General features: G+C 42.6%; 1 protein-coding gene across 3 annotated transcripts in view; it reads right to left on the bottom strand.

Moving 5' to 3' along the window:
• Positions 1-14264, bottom strand: part of LOC125768005 (serine/threonine-protein kinase phg2) — a 134543-nt gene that overhangs the window by 70817 nt on the left and 49462 nt on the right. For all 3 annotated transcript variants that reach the window (XM_049435096.1, XM_049435097.1, XM_049435095.1), the window contains exon 4: positions 7563-7588. The gene's annotated coding sequence lies outside the window, so the exon portion shown is untranslated. The remainder of the gene's footprint in view (positions 1-7562; positions 7589-14264) is intronic.

The raw sequence follows: 14264 nt of genomic DNA, 5'->3' as shown, positions 1-14264 counted from the left end.
TTATTACTATTAGCGATCGTATTGTGAAGGATTTATATCTTTTCCCATTTTTCTTGTTTGTGTGCAAAATTCCCTCCTTCTTTGACACTTTGACACATGCTTAACTCGAATTAGTTAACCGTTCTGTCGTTAGCGTTAGCTTGGGCAGCAAACGAGGAAGGTTAACAGTGTGCAAAATTGCTTGTTGGATTCGAAACAAAAAAGGGCGCTTAGTTTTTCCTACCCTAGTACCCAGTCGAAATGTCAGCCATTACCCAACGCGCGAGTCAATAAAGAGTACCACGAACCATCGGTACTTTGTGATCAATACCGAACCCCCGGTTTGTTCGAACGCATTTTTGCATGTTTTAGCAATTATCGGTCAGTCTCGTCTCGTTTGCAAACGAAACGGCCACATTTTTTACCACACGGCACCGGTGTCTTTGGCTTGTGCTTCGTGAAAGAAATCTTTTCGTACGATGGATGCCTTATCCGCACCATAGAAGCACACACCGGTGGTCACATAATGGTTGACCTCTTCTGTTCACCACTTTTTAACTGATTGACTTTTGCCCCTTTTCCCAGCCGAAACGTTAGACGTGCTTTACTGGCATTGTTTTGTAAACGGACGAAAGCTTCACGACCGCAATCGACGATCGATTTATCCCGATCGTACAACAGCTTTCTTCACACGGGCCCGAACCAATCACTCGGGTGAATGAGGGGGTGGAGGAGGTGGTGGTGTACAAGAACCGTGGGTTGGAAATTTCGCTTTTCCGCTGGTTCGATCGGGTGCTGCCCGGTCGGTTGCTCTTTTCCCATCTTTCCCATCCACATCGTGGAGATGACCTTGATTGCTGTCTCAACGATCGACGCTGCGGTTTTTGGGAAAACTAGTTTCCAATAATGACTGCTTAATTCTATCATCAAAGCGTGAGTGGATCAAGGTTGATTTTGATCGTGGATGCGTGGAAACGTGCCGCATAACGATCACTGTACGAAGTGAAACTTTTTCCTAAATTGAGATACAGATTTACGGGGAAGGAAATTGATGCGCATTGGCCAGTATTAGTAAGCTTTTAATGTTGGATGATTTCTTGTTGGACGGAAGTGCTAATGGATGAAACAACATTCAATTGAAATTAAAGTTTAAATCTTGGTAGGTAAGTAAATAGGCATTATGGCAAGTATGGTGAAGTGATGTTTTCATTATGTTTATTACTGTGTAGGTGCTTAGTAAATAGAAATATTAAGTTAAAATTTTGAAGAAGCCCCCCATCGATTCGTCATGGAAATCGAAAAATGAAACCACCTGTAATAATATAAAAAAAATATGGAAAAGATACAACTCTCCTTTACGCCTTCTTTTTTTTTAATAAAAACAACAAAAAATTAAAAGAATTATTCAACTTATGATAAAACACATAAATAAATAAAAGGAAGAAAACAATGAGGAAGTATTCGGAACGTTAATCTTGTAGGAAAGGAACCAAAAGCGGCACGGAAACACTTCCAATCGTGCAGGATGTAATTTCGACAGTATTCAATTATTGAACAATGATTTACAACAATCAACCACAAGCGCCGCATTCGAAGGAGGTGGTGTGCAGTGGGTCAAAATTTATGGTTTAATGTTACGAAAAAGTGTTTATCATTTTATAGAGTTTAAAATTCACCGACACACATCACGTGCACACCGACCGGAAGTGCTGCTGTACTGGGTTAAACAAATAAATATTAAACAATTGATCGATTATGGGCTCTGAATTGCATTCGCATCGATCCACCAATATTGTGCTGGCCGGTCGAGGTATATTCCCTAGCCGATGGGTGTGGGTGTTGGGTAGTGAAAAGTAAATAACACTCACAGCAGACTTCAAGCTGCCTTCTGTTACAATCCCCATTCGTCCATCAATCATCGGAAATCCAATCACATCACAACACCAGCACACTGCAACCGGGAAACGCGCTGCAGGCAAATAAGTTTTGCACAGCACTGTGAAACTGTGTTTCCGGTTTTTGGCGGTTCTAACTGGGCCAACGTGGTACATACTTGGTACATACGCGCACCCGGAAGGCGGTTAGCGACCTTTGACATCGTACGATGCTAACTGACATCCGGGTCAGCAAATAGGTCGCAACGGGGAGGGTGAACAGGGAAGTTAGCAATAAATTTTCATCTCCACGTGTCTTCCATATCACAAACGTGCGGAGGCTTATTACGTTTATTGGATATGGCATCCAATGGAGGCGTGTAGGGAGGGAGCAAAAAAAAAAACCGCACACCACGGTGGTTAACGATTCTTATTTGCAAACGACGAGAAGGAACGACCTGGAACGTCACAATTTATTGTCAGTCGGCTTTATAACGAATGCCGCTAGGAAAAGAATTTTTTACCGTGCTAGGTCAGCTGTGATTTCTTGCCGTACTAGTTTTGATAAAGGAAAATGTAAAATCTTACTGCTTTGTGGTATTTTCACGAGTAAGTCTGCCTGAAAATATGTCTACCCAAAAATTAAAACTTTTCAAAGTAACGTTAAAGTTTCACTCCCTTCATTCAAAGCTTTCATTTTCCTTATTTGTGTGCTCTGGAATACTGGAATTCGGATACTTTCAGGTCAGGCTTCACGTCCACAAAAAAAAACCTCTTTCGCCACTATAAACAGAAGATAATCGATCCCGTTTGCATTAAATTCTTCATCAGCTCAAAAGTGCGTCCCCAGCGTTTTGTGCGCAAAGTGGGTCAAACTCTTACTGCTCGAGTAAGCGCCCAAATATGGGACGCTTGGATACCGAAAATCAACGCCTACGGCTTCCGTGAGTAGATTTTGCGTCGGATGTTTTTCTTTCGTTGATTATTATTTTTTTGCAATATGTTGGCGTGTTACCGCTCGTGCCAGCCTTAGCGAAGATGAAACTGAGGCAAAAGCCGACCACCCAAAAACCTCGCATATGCTGCCAAACCAAACGGGCGCGATGTCAAATCGCGATCGATGTGCAATTAAAGCAACTCCTTTCTAGTGAAGATTGGTAAGGGATTTTCTGCAAAAGGCGTAGATCGCAAAATTCGCATAAACCAATCCCGGGTGAGTCAGATAGGAAGACTACCCATGTTCGCGATCGACACGGTGATGGTTAGAAATTAATAAAATCAAATCTAGATGTACAGTACCTGTGGGTTTGGGTTGGCATCAATAGCCACTACAAATGCGAAGGGACGTTGATCAAGCAGGGTTGGAGAGATCGTGCTGGTCAAAAGATCAGTTGTATCGTGGTACGTTTTGAAGGGATTAGTTGGATCGATTGAAATTAAGGAGAAAGTTTCTAGATGATGCTTGCGCCGGAGAAGTTTAGAAGGTCGGCTAGGTGGGCTATAGTTAGCCTTATGCCCTTGGGAACACCAACGTGGGCGATGGTTGAAGCAAATCGTAAAGCTTCTGAAGTTATCCAGCTGGTCAGGCGGGGATGCATTAAACAGTTTTTTTGCAACAATTGCTAATTCTGACTGACATGCCATAAAAATGCCATAAACATGGTGGACACGTTAGTAAAAAGCAAGGATTTTATTTATTTCTGGTATTTCTACACAAGATCCCATAATCTGGCTACCATTGAAGGGCTTGCCCTTTTTCGTCCATAACGGAACAAACCGAGAAACCCATTATTCGTACAACAACCGTTAGCCTATCAGGAAAATGAGCAACAAATGCAAAAAAAACAACAGAATATCTCGCGGAAACCGGTCAACGGCTGGTGACCTTTCCCATTAAGACCACTCGCGGTCCACGTACACAAACTGGACGAAGATTAATCAATAAGCTCTCACGATCGCCAACCCAAACACATTCAACTAACCCGTACGAGCGAAACAACAACAAAAATTACCTACCATTATACTCAACCCCCGGAACGAATCCTCTACTCGAAGCTGCTTGTGGGGCTCAAAACGCTAGAATGCATCATTGCGATGGTCAGTACTTCGTTTGGGTGCTGGTTCTTAAGTTTGTTTACCGGTTTTCCAGGCCCGGTTCTCGGTGTCTCCATTGGAACTAATATCTAGAACCTGATCTGACGATCGTCAAATGCAACCAGGTTCGGGAAACTGACCCCAACAGCTGGACCGTACTTCGAGGAAACATGGACACGATTCGTTTCCCATCCATCTACCTTGCTTCAAATCGTCCGTACCATCAGTTAGCGACGGTATCGTTGGCAAAGAATCCCGTTCTTCAAAGCGACCAACAATCTGGAATCACCGCGCACCAAGAACCAAGAACCGGAATCGAAGAAGTTCAAAACTTGATTAAGATTGACTACGTCAGAATCTCTGGAACTCGGGAACTTTGCTTTTTCGACCGCTTGGGTATGGTCGGTCGGTCGGTCGGGCGAACGGTCGGAAAGAAATGGTTGGAAGTAGTAAAAAATAATGCCTACAACAACCGTTACAATTATTTAGCATTCTAGCTAAGCGGAGGCAAAGGAACCAAGCAGGCAAGACTTGTAAAAAAAATATCCAGGGCTAGCATCTCGTAACAAACCCCCCTTCCAATACCATATCCTCAGAACGTTCTATCCGGCTTCAAGTGAACGATTACTGAAGAGGATCACCCACTCTCGGCATCGGCCGATTATCCCTTGCAGCGTGATTGCGGGGTCCGTGTTTACGATCGGTGCAGCAGAAAACAGGGCCGTAACGTATGCAAAAGTGCAACAATAATAAAAACAACACACCCGGCCATAACAGTACCGTGCAACGAAGTGGAAAAATATACACATCAAAACAAGAACACGGTGGATGGAAAGTGGGAAGCGAGATGGAAATAGCGTGGAAAATTTTTGAAGTGCAAGTACGACAGTGCTTTATACCATTCGGTCGGACGGATGTAATGAAATATTAATTTTGATCTTAAACAACATTTCTCTTCACTTCGTTTCCTCCAATTCGTGCGATCTCGTACGATATAACCTGCTTAGCCATATAAGGAAACACATCTTGAAGGCGAAGGTGCTCCAAGACACGAAGGTTAACGATGGATCTCTATGTTGAACTCTAAGCCTAACGCTGGCATTGCTGGGTGGTGGAGGACAGAATGGATGGATGGATTTAGCATGCATTCTGGTAGAAAGCTCATTAATCTTGTGGGTATGGACAAAGAACACCTAAAGATGCATGAAGTAGAAGGTTTGTTTGTGGCTATTTTTATCGCTGTATAAGCATATGAGTCTTCACACAACGGGGAGAAATGGATGACAGTCGTTGGGATGGAGCTCCAGTAAATAAGTTGATTTAAGGGAAATTATAAAAGGTGTAAAATAACATAAAAAAATGCAAATTCATGTAATGTTTAGACAAAAGAAGTACATACTCAAAAATATATTTTTTTAAATTCATGTCTATTGTTCCGATAATCGAACAATTTAATATTCTAGCAAAATCCCCCAACTAATCTCCCTGAGCGAAAAATCCAATTCATTAGAATCATTCCCACTCATTCTTAATTTGTCTGCAATTCTGCTCTTCTTTGTACCAAAAAAAATAATGCAAATTGAAGGCACTTGATAGACATTGCCCGCTTTGACTCGACGGATGGAACCGTGTCAAATCCGCATTCGCACCAAACCAAAAGCCCCCCATTCGCATCTAAACGGTTGTTACGTTCTTGCAATCTGTGTCCCCTACCACGGTGGGCAAATAAGGGGCGGGAAACCTTAGTCCCTTTTTCCTGATCTCGCATTTCTCTTCTACCAACCGGCCGTAGCAATGTATCGCCGAGGTTGGGACCGAGGCTGAGAGGCAATAGAAGGGTAAGCTGAAGCCCCAATGCTGGCGACGCGTATTTACCGTTAATTTCGCCGGACAACATATTGGATTACTCACACATTTACACACGTACATGTGGAAAAGAGATGAGGAAAACGAAAAAAAAAAACATTACAGCAAAGTCCCATTTGACGTGTGAGACTCTGGTGCGAGAGTCGTCTCTGGCGACGCATTTGATGGTTTGGTTCGTATGTGAAGATGACCAGGTTCCGTGTGAAGGGTGGCGAAAGGCATAAGCGAATACCCCCATAGACACACACACACATACACACAGTTCCATTCAGGCACGGCGGCACACTTGAGCGCGAATATTTGCGCGTTTTCTGTGCCACCGAATGGCGAATGCTCCACTGACCGGTGTCCGATCGTTCCGGGACCATTATCCCGGTTGGGGTGGTAGGGATTCGATTGGAATTTTGCAATAACACGGAAGGGATGGGGTGTGTGAAAGAAAGAAAGGGAGAAAGGAAAGGAATGGGTAAAAAACAAACGACTCTTTAGAAATGGTGATACGAGTGGGCACAAAACGGCGATATGCGCTCTGGTGGTGGAAAATAAAAGCTGATGAAAATGGTTGTACGGTTAAGCGATTCGAGCAAAAACAACAACAACAAAAATGGAAGTCCTCTGTTCGGTCCATTTCCCGGTCAACGCATTTAAATGAACGAATTTTTATGCTGCTTTCGGTACTTCACTCCATTACCAATCGATACCTAGAATCATGCGATGCGTATGGTACAACCATTTTCATGTTCCATAAACATAGAATTGGTTTTTGGAGTGTATAAAATGTTTATTATTTTTTCCCACTCGCATCACATATGCCACGACCATTCGGTCGTTTGGCGAGTAGTGTGCATTGTTTTATGAACCAACTGACTAATAAATTTATTATTTTTTTCCCAAACAATATGTACATTCTGCGTGTGTACGAAAAAATAAAACAGTACTCAAAATTGGCAAATCATTTGTAGCATGTAAATCTGTTCGACGTTTTTCCCCAAACAAAAAAAAACGAACCACTTGGTGCTGGTTTGTCATAGAGGATCCTTTTTTCCGTATGCCCTTCACTTCCTGTACCAATTTTATGTGGCTTCCAGTTTGTATCGTACGTGGTTGCAAAAACCATGGAAAAAAAAAATAAATGAAAATCCACAAAATCGAATATGTTTCCCTACCATGGTGCAACTGATCGTTTCGATGCCCATCTGTCACTAAGGTATGTTACATGTCGTACTGAAAATTCTGATACTTTGTACAACGTTTCACATCCGCTGTTACGTTCTTTTTTTGTTGTGTTGGGTATGTGCGCTAACAATGATTGCTATTGCATCCCAAATTCCCTTGATGGATGGATGGCAACTGGAAGCGCCAGCGAGCGAAACAAGAGACCGAAAGTGTTATGAATATTGCAACAGTTTTGTTGCACCCATCCGCCAGATGACGGTACACTGTTGCCGGAATTGTAATCCCTTTTTTTCCTTGTGCAAAACATGGTTAGTAAAGGGAAGTTTTTTTTCTCTTTCTCTCTTTCTCTCTATACAATCGATGGCTGATAGAAGATGCCAAACTTGATGGAGCTTAGGGTGCTCAGGTGCTCTGTGCTGAAACACACAAAGGGCAATTTACTTTCGATTGGAGCTTAAGCTTTACCGGTGACTAACGCAGAAAGATGTTCACTTAATTGGGCATTTTTAAACAGTTGGAATTTTTGTGAAAGAAAAGTTTTGCATATAAAAGAACAGCCACATCGTTACTTACCAGGATGCTGTGTGCAGATCTTTTTCCTGAAATAAATAAATAAAGAATAGTTTTATTAGAAAAAATACATACATACATACATAATTACATAAAGAGGATGTGTTTCATAAATAAGAAAAATATTCGTACATAATTTTCATAATACGCTGTAAAATAATTTAGGATAGTTTATCAACTATTTATATAAACTTCACAATTTATTAAATTTAGGCGAGTAACAATTCATTCATTCATTTAAAAATTTTCTTCTTTCTTTATTATTTCATCACAAAATGAAAAAATCCTGTGAGGAAGATAAAAATGGTACATAAAAAAGAAGATAAATGTCGTTAAATATGGGAAACCAATGCGAAACGTAATTTGCTAGTCTATCAAGTCTGTAATAACTCCGACGTACCGGACCGGAATATGAAGTATAGAAACCAGGACAAACCGCAACGGACCTCCGCACAAACAGCATCATTCCGAGTGCAATTTTTCGGTTAATATGGGTCAAATCGAACGCAATTCCCTTTTGCGGGTATGGGTTGATGCGCATGGGAAATGATGCTACTGCCGCCATCATCGTGTGGCACCGCAATGAGCGTCACACATCTTCACGGCGCTCGAAACACACAGCCACAAACAGTCGTCAGTCGAACATTCCCCTAAGGGGGAAAGATTTAACATGGCGTGTGGTCACTAATGTACCGACCGTAAGGGCCACCATTGCCGGTGAAAAGATGGGTGTGAAATGTTCGTACCCAACGAAAAGCATCTCCAATTTCTCCCCATTTTCCATGGGAGCCTTCCTTTTCTGCAGTGCTAGGGCTTTTATGAAACGGGCGGGAAAAATTACTAACACAAAAACATGGCATCCAAAATTCCCCCGGGTGAGAGGAAACGGAACGCAACCAATGATATGGTGGTCACCATTAGATGTTAGAAAAGAAAACCCTTCCTCACCATTTCGGTACGAACGATTGGAAACGTTCCGGGGAAAAACAAAACGATTCGGCATATCGACATTCACAGGGAGCGAAACTGCCCTGTGGCTGGTGACAACGATCGAGGAACATCGTTTGCACGATCAATTATTTAATAGCCATCGACCAGAGAAGACGTTCAATTTTGTTCCCCTTTTTCTTCATGCACATCTTCGCCATCTTGAAGATGGCACTCGCATCTAGTAGCACTTTCCTACGGAACGGGTGACGGAAATGGTCACTTTCTTCTACCGGTTGGCAGGAAAAAGAGAACGTGCCAGCGTGCCAGTGTTTGGAAAATTGGATGGCAAAAGCAACCGCTTCCATCGGTTTCGGGGGCGTTCAAATGCAATTACGAAGTAATGTGTCAGCCATTTACCGTTTCGTCTGTAATCGCATGTCCGTTTGTGCGAGAACGGGTTCTTTGTGTGTATCTTTGACCATTTTGTAACGACGAAACGAAACTGGATACCCCAAAAATGAGAACCAAAGATAAAACAATTGCCTGGGGCGTTGTGTACTTGTGAAGTAGTTTGCGGGAGCAGCAATGATCGTAAATATTTTTATTCGATCAATTTCGGTGTCCTTTATTAAGCGATAAAGAGCGGTCGCTTTTTTATAGATCGAAAGTGTTTAAATGGTACATTTGTTTGTTGGTGGTATTAGATTTGGTGTTAGAAGTGTAAAAGTATTATATTTTTAATAATAAGTTTCTTGCAAATTGTTAGTAGACTATTTAAAAAACTTCTTGGTTTTTTTACATTGAATTAAATTTTTTTGTTCATATGATTTTTGATACTCTACAAATTGTAATTAAAAAAATTCCCTCGCTCAATTTTCTTCCGATGTAGCAAACGAACAGGGGCGGGAAGAAGGAAATACAAAGTAAGCGAAATCTCCCTGGCGTATAATTTAGCACCCAACGAGCCCCAAACCACCCGTGTGATACTTAATTTCGTTCATTTTTCCTATAAACGCCTGAAACCAATTAACAATTTTCACTGATCAGGCTAAATTTTGCTCAGCCCATCCAACGGTAAGAAGGTAATTATTACAATTGGATCATTCTCTTTTTTCTTTCCTTTTTTGTGTTGTGTCAGCAGTTCAGACCACGTCACGAAACCGTTTCTGTTTCGATGAGGTCAATGTCGATTTACGTAGCGGACATGAAAAACGACGCAGCAATGCAGTCAACAGTCGGACCGGTACCAACCATGAATGTATCAATAACGGATCGCGTTTGTGTGTTAGTGTTTTGTACCATTCCGTTTCGATTGAATGGAAGCATGCATCCATGCATGCTGTTTGTTGTTTTATTCCGTTCGATTCGTCACTCGCAACCATCACACGAACCAACCTAGCATTAGGAGGTCAGGGTGTTTTTCCGACTTTTCCACCTCGTGTTCGCTTTGTTTTAAGGTCGAATTCCATCACCAGTATGGATGGTTCGCTTTCGAAGTCAGGGTAGGCGGGGTGGTAAGGTTGGCGGTGAGACAATTTTCCGGTTCGGAGAAACAATAAATATTTCTTTACGAATCTTCCCCCGCAACACGCTGGGGATAACCTCTTGGAATGCCAGGCGCCATGAAATAATCACCAGAAAACATGATACCATCAACGTGGCCAACGGGCGTATGGTATTTTGCTTTTCTTTTATCTCACCCAACCTCAAACAACCCGAACGAAACCTGATGACCGTGTGTGTGTGTGTGTGTGCGCGCGCGCCTCGGAGCTTGAAGAAGTTATGTAAAAATAGCTGAGATGTAATGTGACATTTTTCTTTCCCGCATTGCCACGATGCGACCACCGATGGTCAGAAACCCGGTACGAATGTTTTCCTACCCCTCTGAATTTTCCACCCGTTTCGGTAAGGTGTCGTTTTCATACCGATGCCGATTATGCTCGGTGCTGGTGCTCGGGGTTTCCCTTTTTTGTGGGGCGAAAGGTTTGGGGGTGCATGCATGCAGTTCGTTCTCTCCTCTGTTCGTTCTTCTCCTTTAACGCTACCAACGATACGATCATCGGTTTTTGTCGTCATTGCTACTGCCTCCTTATGATGGTGCTGGTGGTTTGGTGGGCTTTTTTATGGCTTTGGAAACCCGAACCCCCGCTTATGCTGGACCACCGTAGCACTGCGGCTATCCATGGGTCAGCAGGAAAACGAGGTTTTTGGAACCGCCGTTACCATCATATGCGCATAAAGCGCACTGCTGCAAGCGAACGCCCGCAAGGGTTCCACACCAAGCCACCACGGTGCGAAAAGGGGGGAAACCTTTACACATGGGCCTTACACGGAATGTATTTTTTTTTCTTCGCTCCATCGCGAGCTAAATCGTTAGAATCGCTCAAGATTGACGAATAGAAAGCACACCGAAAGAGGATGGAACCGAGTCAACAGAAAGGTGAAGCAGCAACAAAAAAAGAAAGGGGGACACGTTTGGGTTGAGCACAATTTGCTTCAATTTTTCTTCCTCTGTTGACCATTTTCATTTGCTTCTCATTTATCCACAACCCTTTTCCCATTAGCTTTGGTTAACGCTTCGCCTAGCGTTCGCCTCGGTTGTTTTGCTACTGGTCTAACCAGCATACGCCTCAATTAGATGTAGCGTGGTAGTTTTTAGTCCCATCGAGACCGTAATCGGAATGTTTGGAAAGATGAAATGGATGCTGGACGTCTTTGGTGAAGGCCGTGCCTCAACTCAAGCGGATTGTATTACGGGCAGGGTTCTTTTTTTTTAATGCAACCGATCTTCTGGTGGAGACGTATGCATTTCCTACTGGAACTGTGTTTCTAACGGTTTTCGAGAGAAATATTGAATTGTTATAATTTTATACAAACATAAAAGAAGACAAATTAAATGTAAGCAAAATCATTAAAACAGGTTCGTCGCTTTAAAATAGAAGATCGTTCAAGTCTTTTGATTGAATTATCAGAAACGAACGTTCTGAAACAAGTATCAATATTAATATCATCATATTAGCATTATCAAATATTTTAAAAAATAGGAGACAAACACCAATAAAGTTAACATTGCTTTAAAAAGTAGTTTACATTGACATTATCCGCTGCAATTGTTTCGTCTGACAGCGTAAGATTTAAACCTTATGTCACTGTGTGACAAGACGTCGAAGCTTGAAACACGGCTCAAACTGAAAGTAGGACACACACACACACACACACACACACACACACACACACACACACACACACACACACACACACACACACACACACACACACACACACACACACACACACACACACACACACACACACACACACACACACACACACACACACACACACACACACACACACACACACACACACACACACACACAAACACATACACCCACAAACACGAAGATGCCATTTTTAATGTTATTTATTATTCCGAAGCTATTGTTCTTCCTTATCGGAATGTGGCGATCGGATCCCAAACTCCCGCTCGTCCACCAATCATAACCTCATTCGTTCAGGCCTGCCCCGAGGAGACGTTTTATTCTACTTCTGCTAGATGAGTGCCAGAGCCCGGAGGTATCCGTGTGCCCATCGGGTGAGTCGGTCACCAGAGCAAAGATTCATCATCATTTCCTTTCCGAGCCCGATGACGATGGCAACGGTCCAACGACAGCGGGTGATGATGTACCCCGGAAGATGGAACGCATAGTGTTTCACGTTCGTTTACTCCCGCTGCGGTTGTGTGAGGGTATATAAACGAACCATGCTGAAGGCACGATGCATGATCACCTATTGCTCTATGCGGCGAATCTACCGACATACATCAGATGATCGTGGTGATCGGTAGAGCTCTGGATGGAGGTTAGAAGGCATCTTATTGTTTGCAGATAGAGCTAACCAACCACAAACAGACATGCACGCACACACACATGTCTGCAGCGTATGCATCTGTTCATTGTCATGGCCGCAGCAGAAAGGGCATCATGGTGGATCTCCTACTAACCGATAGGGCACACTAACCTATTGCACTCAGAATCTCAACCACCACACCCGCGAACCTGCAACGGAATTGGGTGAAAATGATTCATGGGTCAGCAGGGCAACGAACGTTTCGACAGCGACGATCACCACGGACCGATCATACGCTATCAAGCACATCCGTTAGGGTTGGGATTAGGCACACAGACAAAAGCATTTCTGTTCCGGCAAGATCCCTTGCATGGCAGGGATTTATGGGATCGGGCGAGCAAAAATGACCCACCGTGCTCTCATCTGGCCCTCGAGGTAGATTAAACCATGAGCCTTAAAAGAGCCGTACCAGGAATGATACAATAAATACACACAAAAAAAAGAATGTGTGGTCACGGATGTGCTCGAGTCGCGGTGGAAAAGAATAGCGTTCGATGGCAAACGAAGCTTGATTGTTTCCTGTGCACACGAGCATTCCACGTTTCATAATTACTTGGGAGAAATATTACCCTTGCAATGGCTGAAGTAGCTTATTGTGCCCCGTTTTGTCTGTGGTTCTTGAACGTTTCCCAACCACTATCACCCCCCGCATTGACCCGTTGAGGTGTGCTAGACCTTTGGCTGCTATTGTTTGGTGGAAAATTGATTTCCATTGCATTTCACTGCGGTGTAAAACCTCCTTTCTCGATCGTTTTCGATGGCAAACCGTAGGAATTAGAAACGACCGGAAGATTGGTTGTGCTAGTTTTGGGGAAGGAAATTTTAATACTTTATTGCAAAACGTTCCTCTCGGGAAGCGGTGAATGTTTGCAATACAGGTCGATTGGATGGTTCGTGTGTCAGAAAATGGGCAAGAAGTGAACCTACCACAGCACAAGTTTCGATGCATATGAAGCACTGAACGGGGAAAATATTATTGCTTTATTATTTTAGTAAATATAGAAAACTTTATCATGCAGGCAATTTCGGGATGGAATACACTAAACACATTGTCCCTAAGGAAATATAAAGCTCGTTGAGTAGCAATCAACCAGATTTGAAGTTCAAAATGTCAAATTAAAATCCCAGATTAGACAATAGGTCACTAGTTCCATCTTTCACTTACAGATACAATATATTGCAAAGCACGAAGATCTTGTGTTTGTGATTATTTTAATATAAAACCTATTTTAGTTATCATTATCATTTATCAAAAATTATCATTTTGTACATGTTTCATAAACTTAAATCGATTTTTCAATAGAATTATTTGAAGCAATTAAATTTTTAGTCTTAATTTTAATGAAAATATACAATATACTCAAATTATCGGAAACACCAATCACCAAAAATCATAACTCCTTCTCCTTACATCAAGTTTACAGAATAAACTCATTATGCTAACCAAACGCGCTCTTAAATATAAGCACAAACGCAAACTTTGCCACTTTTCTTCCACGCACAGGCTAATGCGGTGTTTGCTTTCACATCTTCAGCCACTAAGTTTTTATTCTCCAGACACGAAATCGATCCATTCCACATACGCGCCTCGTAAACTGCACCTCACAGCTGCCCTTGTGGGGCCGAGGGTGATCCATGCTTGCAAATTAACTTGTTGCTCTAGTACAACCCATGGCCAGCAAAAGCACTTCATATCGATACCTTGCAGTGAGCGATATGCCAACGGGACCTAGGGGTGTACAGAGCAACAACAGCACCAGGAGAAGAAAAAAAAACAGTCACACATTCGCAAATTGATCGAGAAACCCATACGGGAAAGGGATTGGCCGGTCGAGCTGGTGTGTAAGATCGGGACCATCGTAAACC

The sequence above is a fragment of the Anopheles funestus genome, chromosome 3RL (genome assembly GCF_943734845.2).
Source record: "Anopheles funestus chromosome 3RL, idAnoFuneDA-416_04, whole genome shotgun sequence".
NCBI classification, from domain to species: domain Eukaryota; kingdom Metazoa; phylum Arthropoda; class Insecta; order Diptera; family Culicidae; genus Anopheles; species Anopheles funestus.
This window is presented reverse-complemented; position numbering and strand designations above follow the sequence as displayed.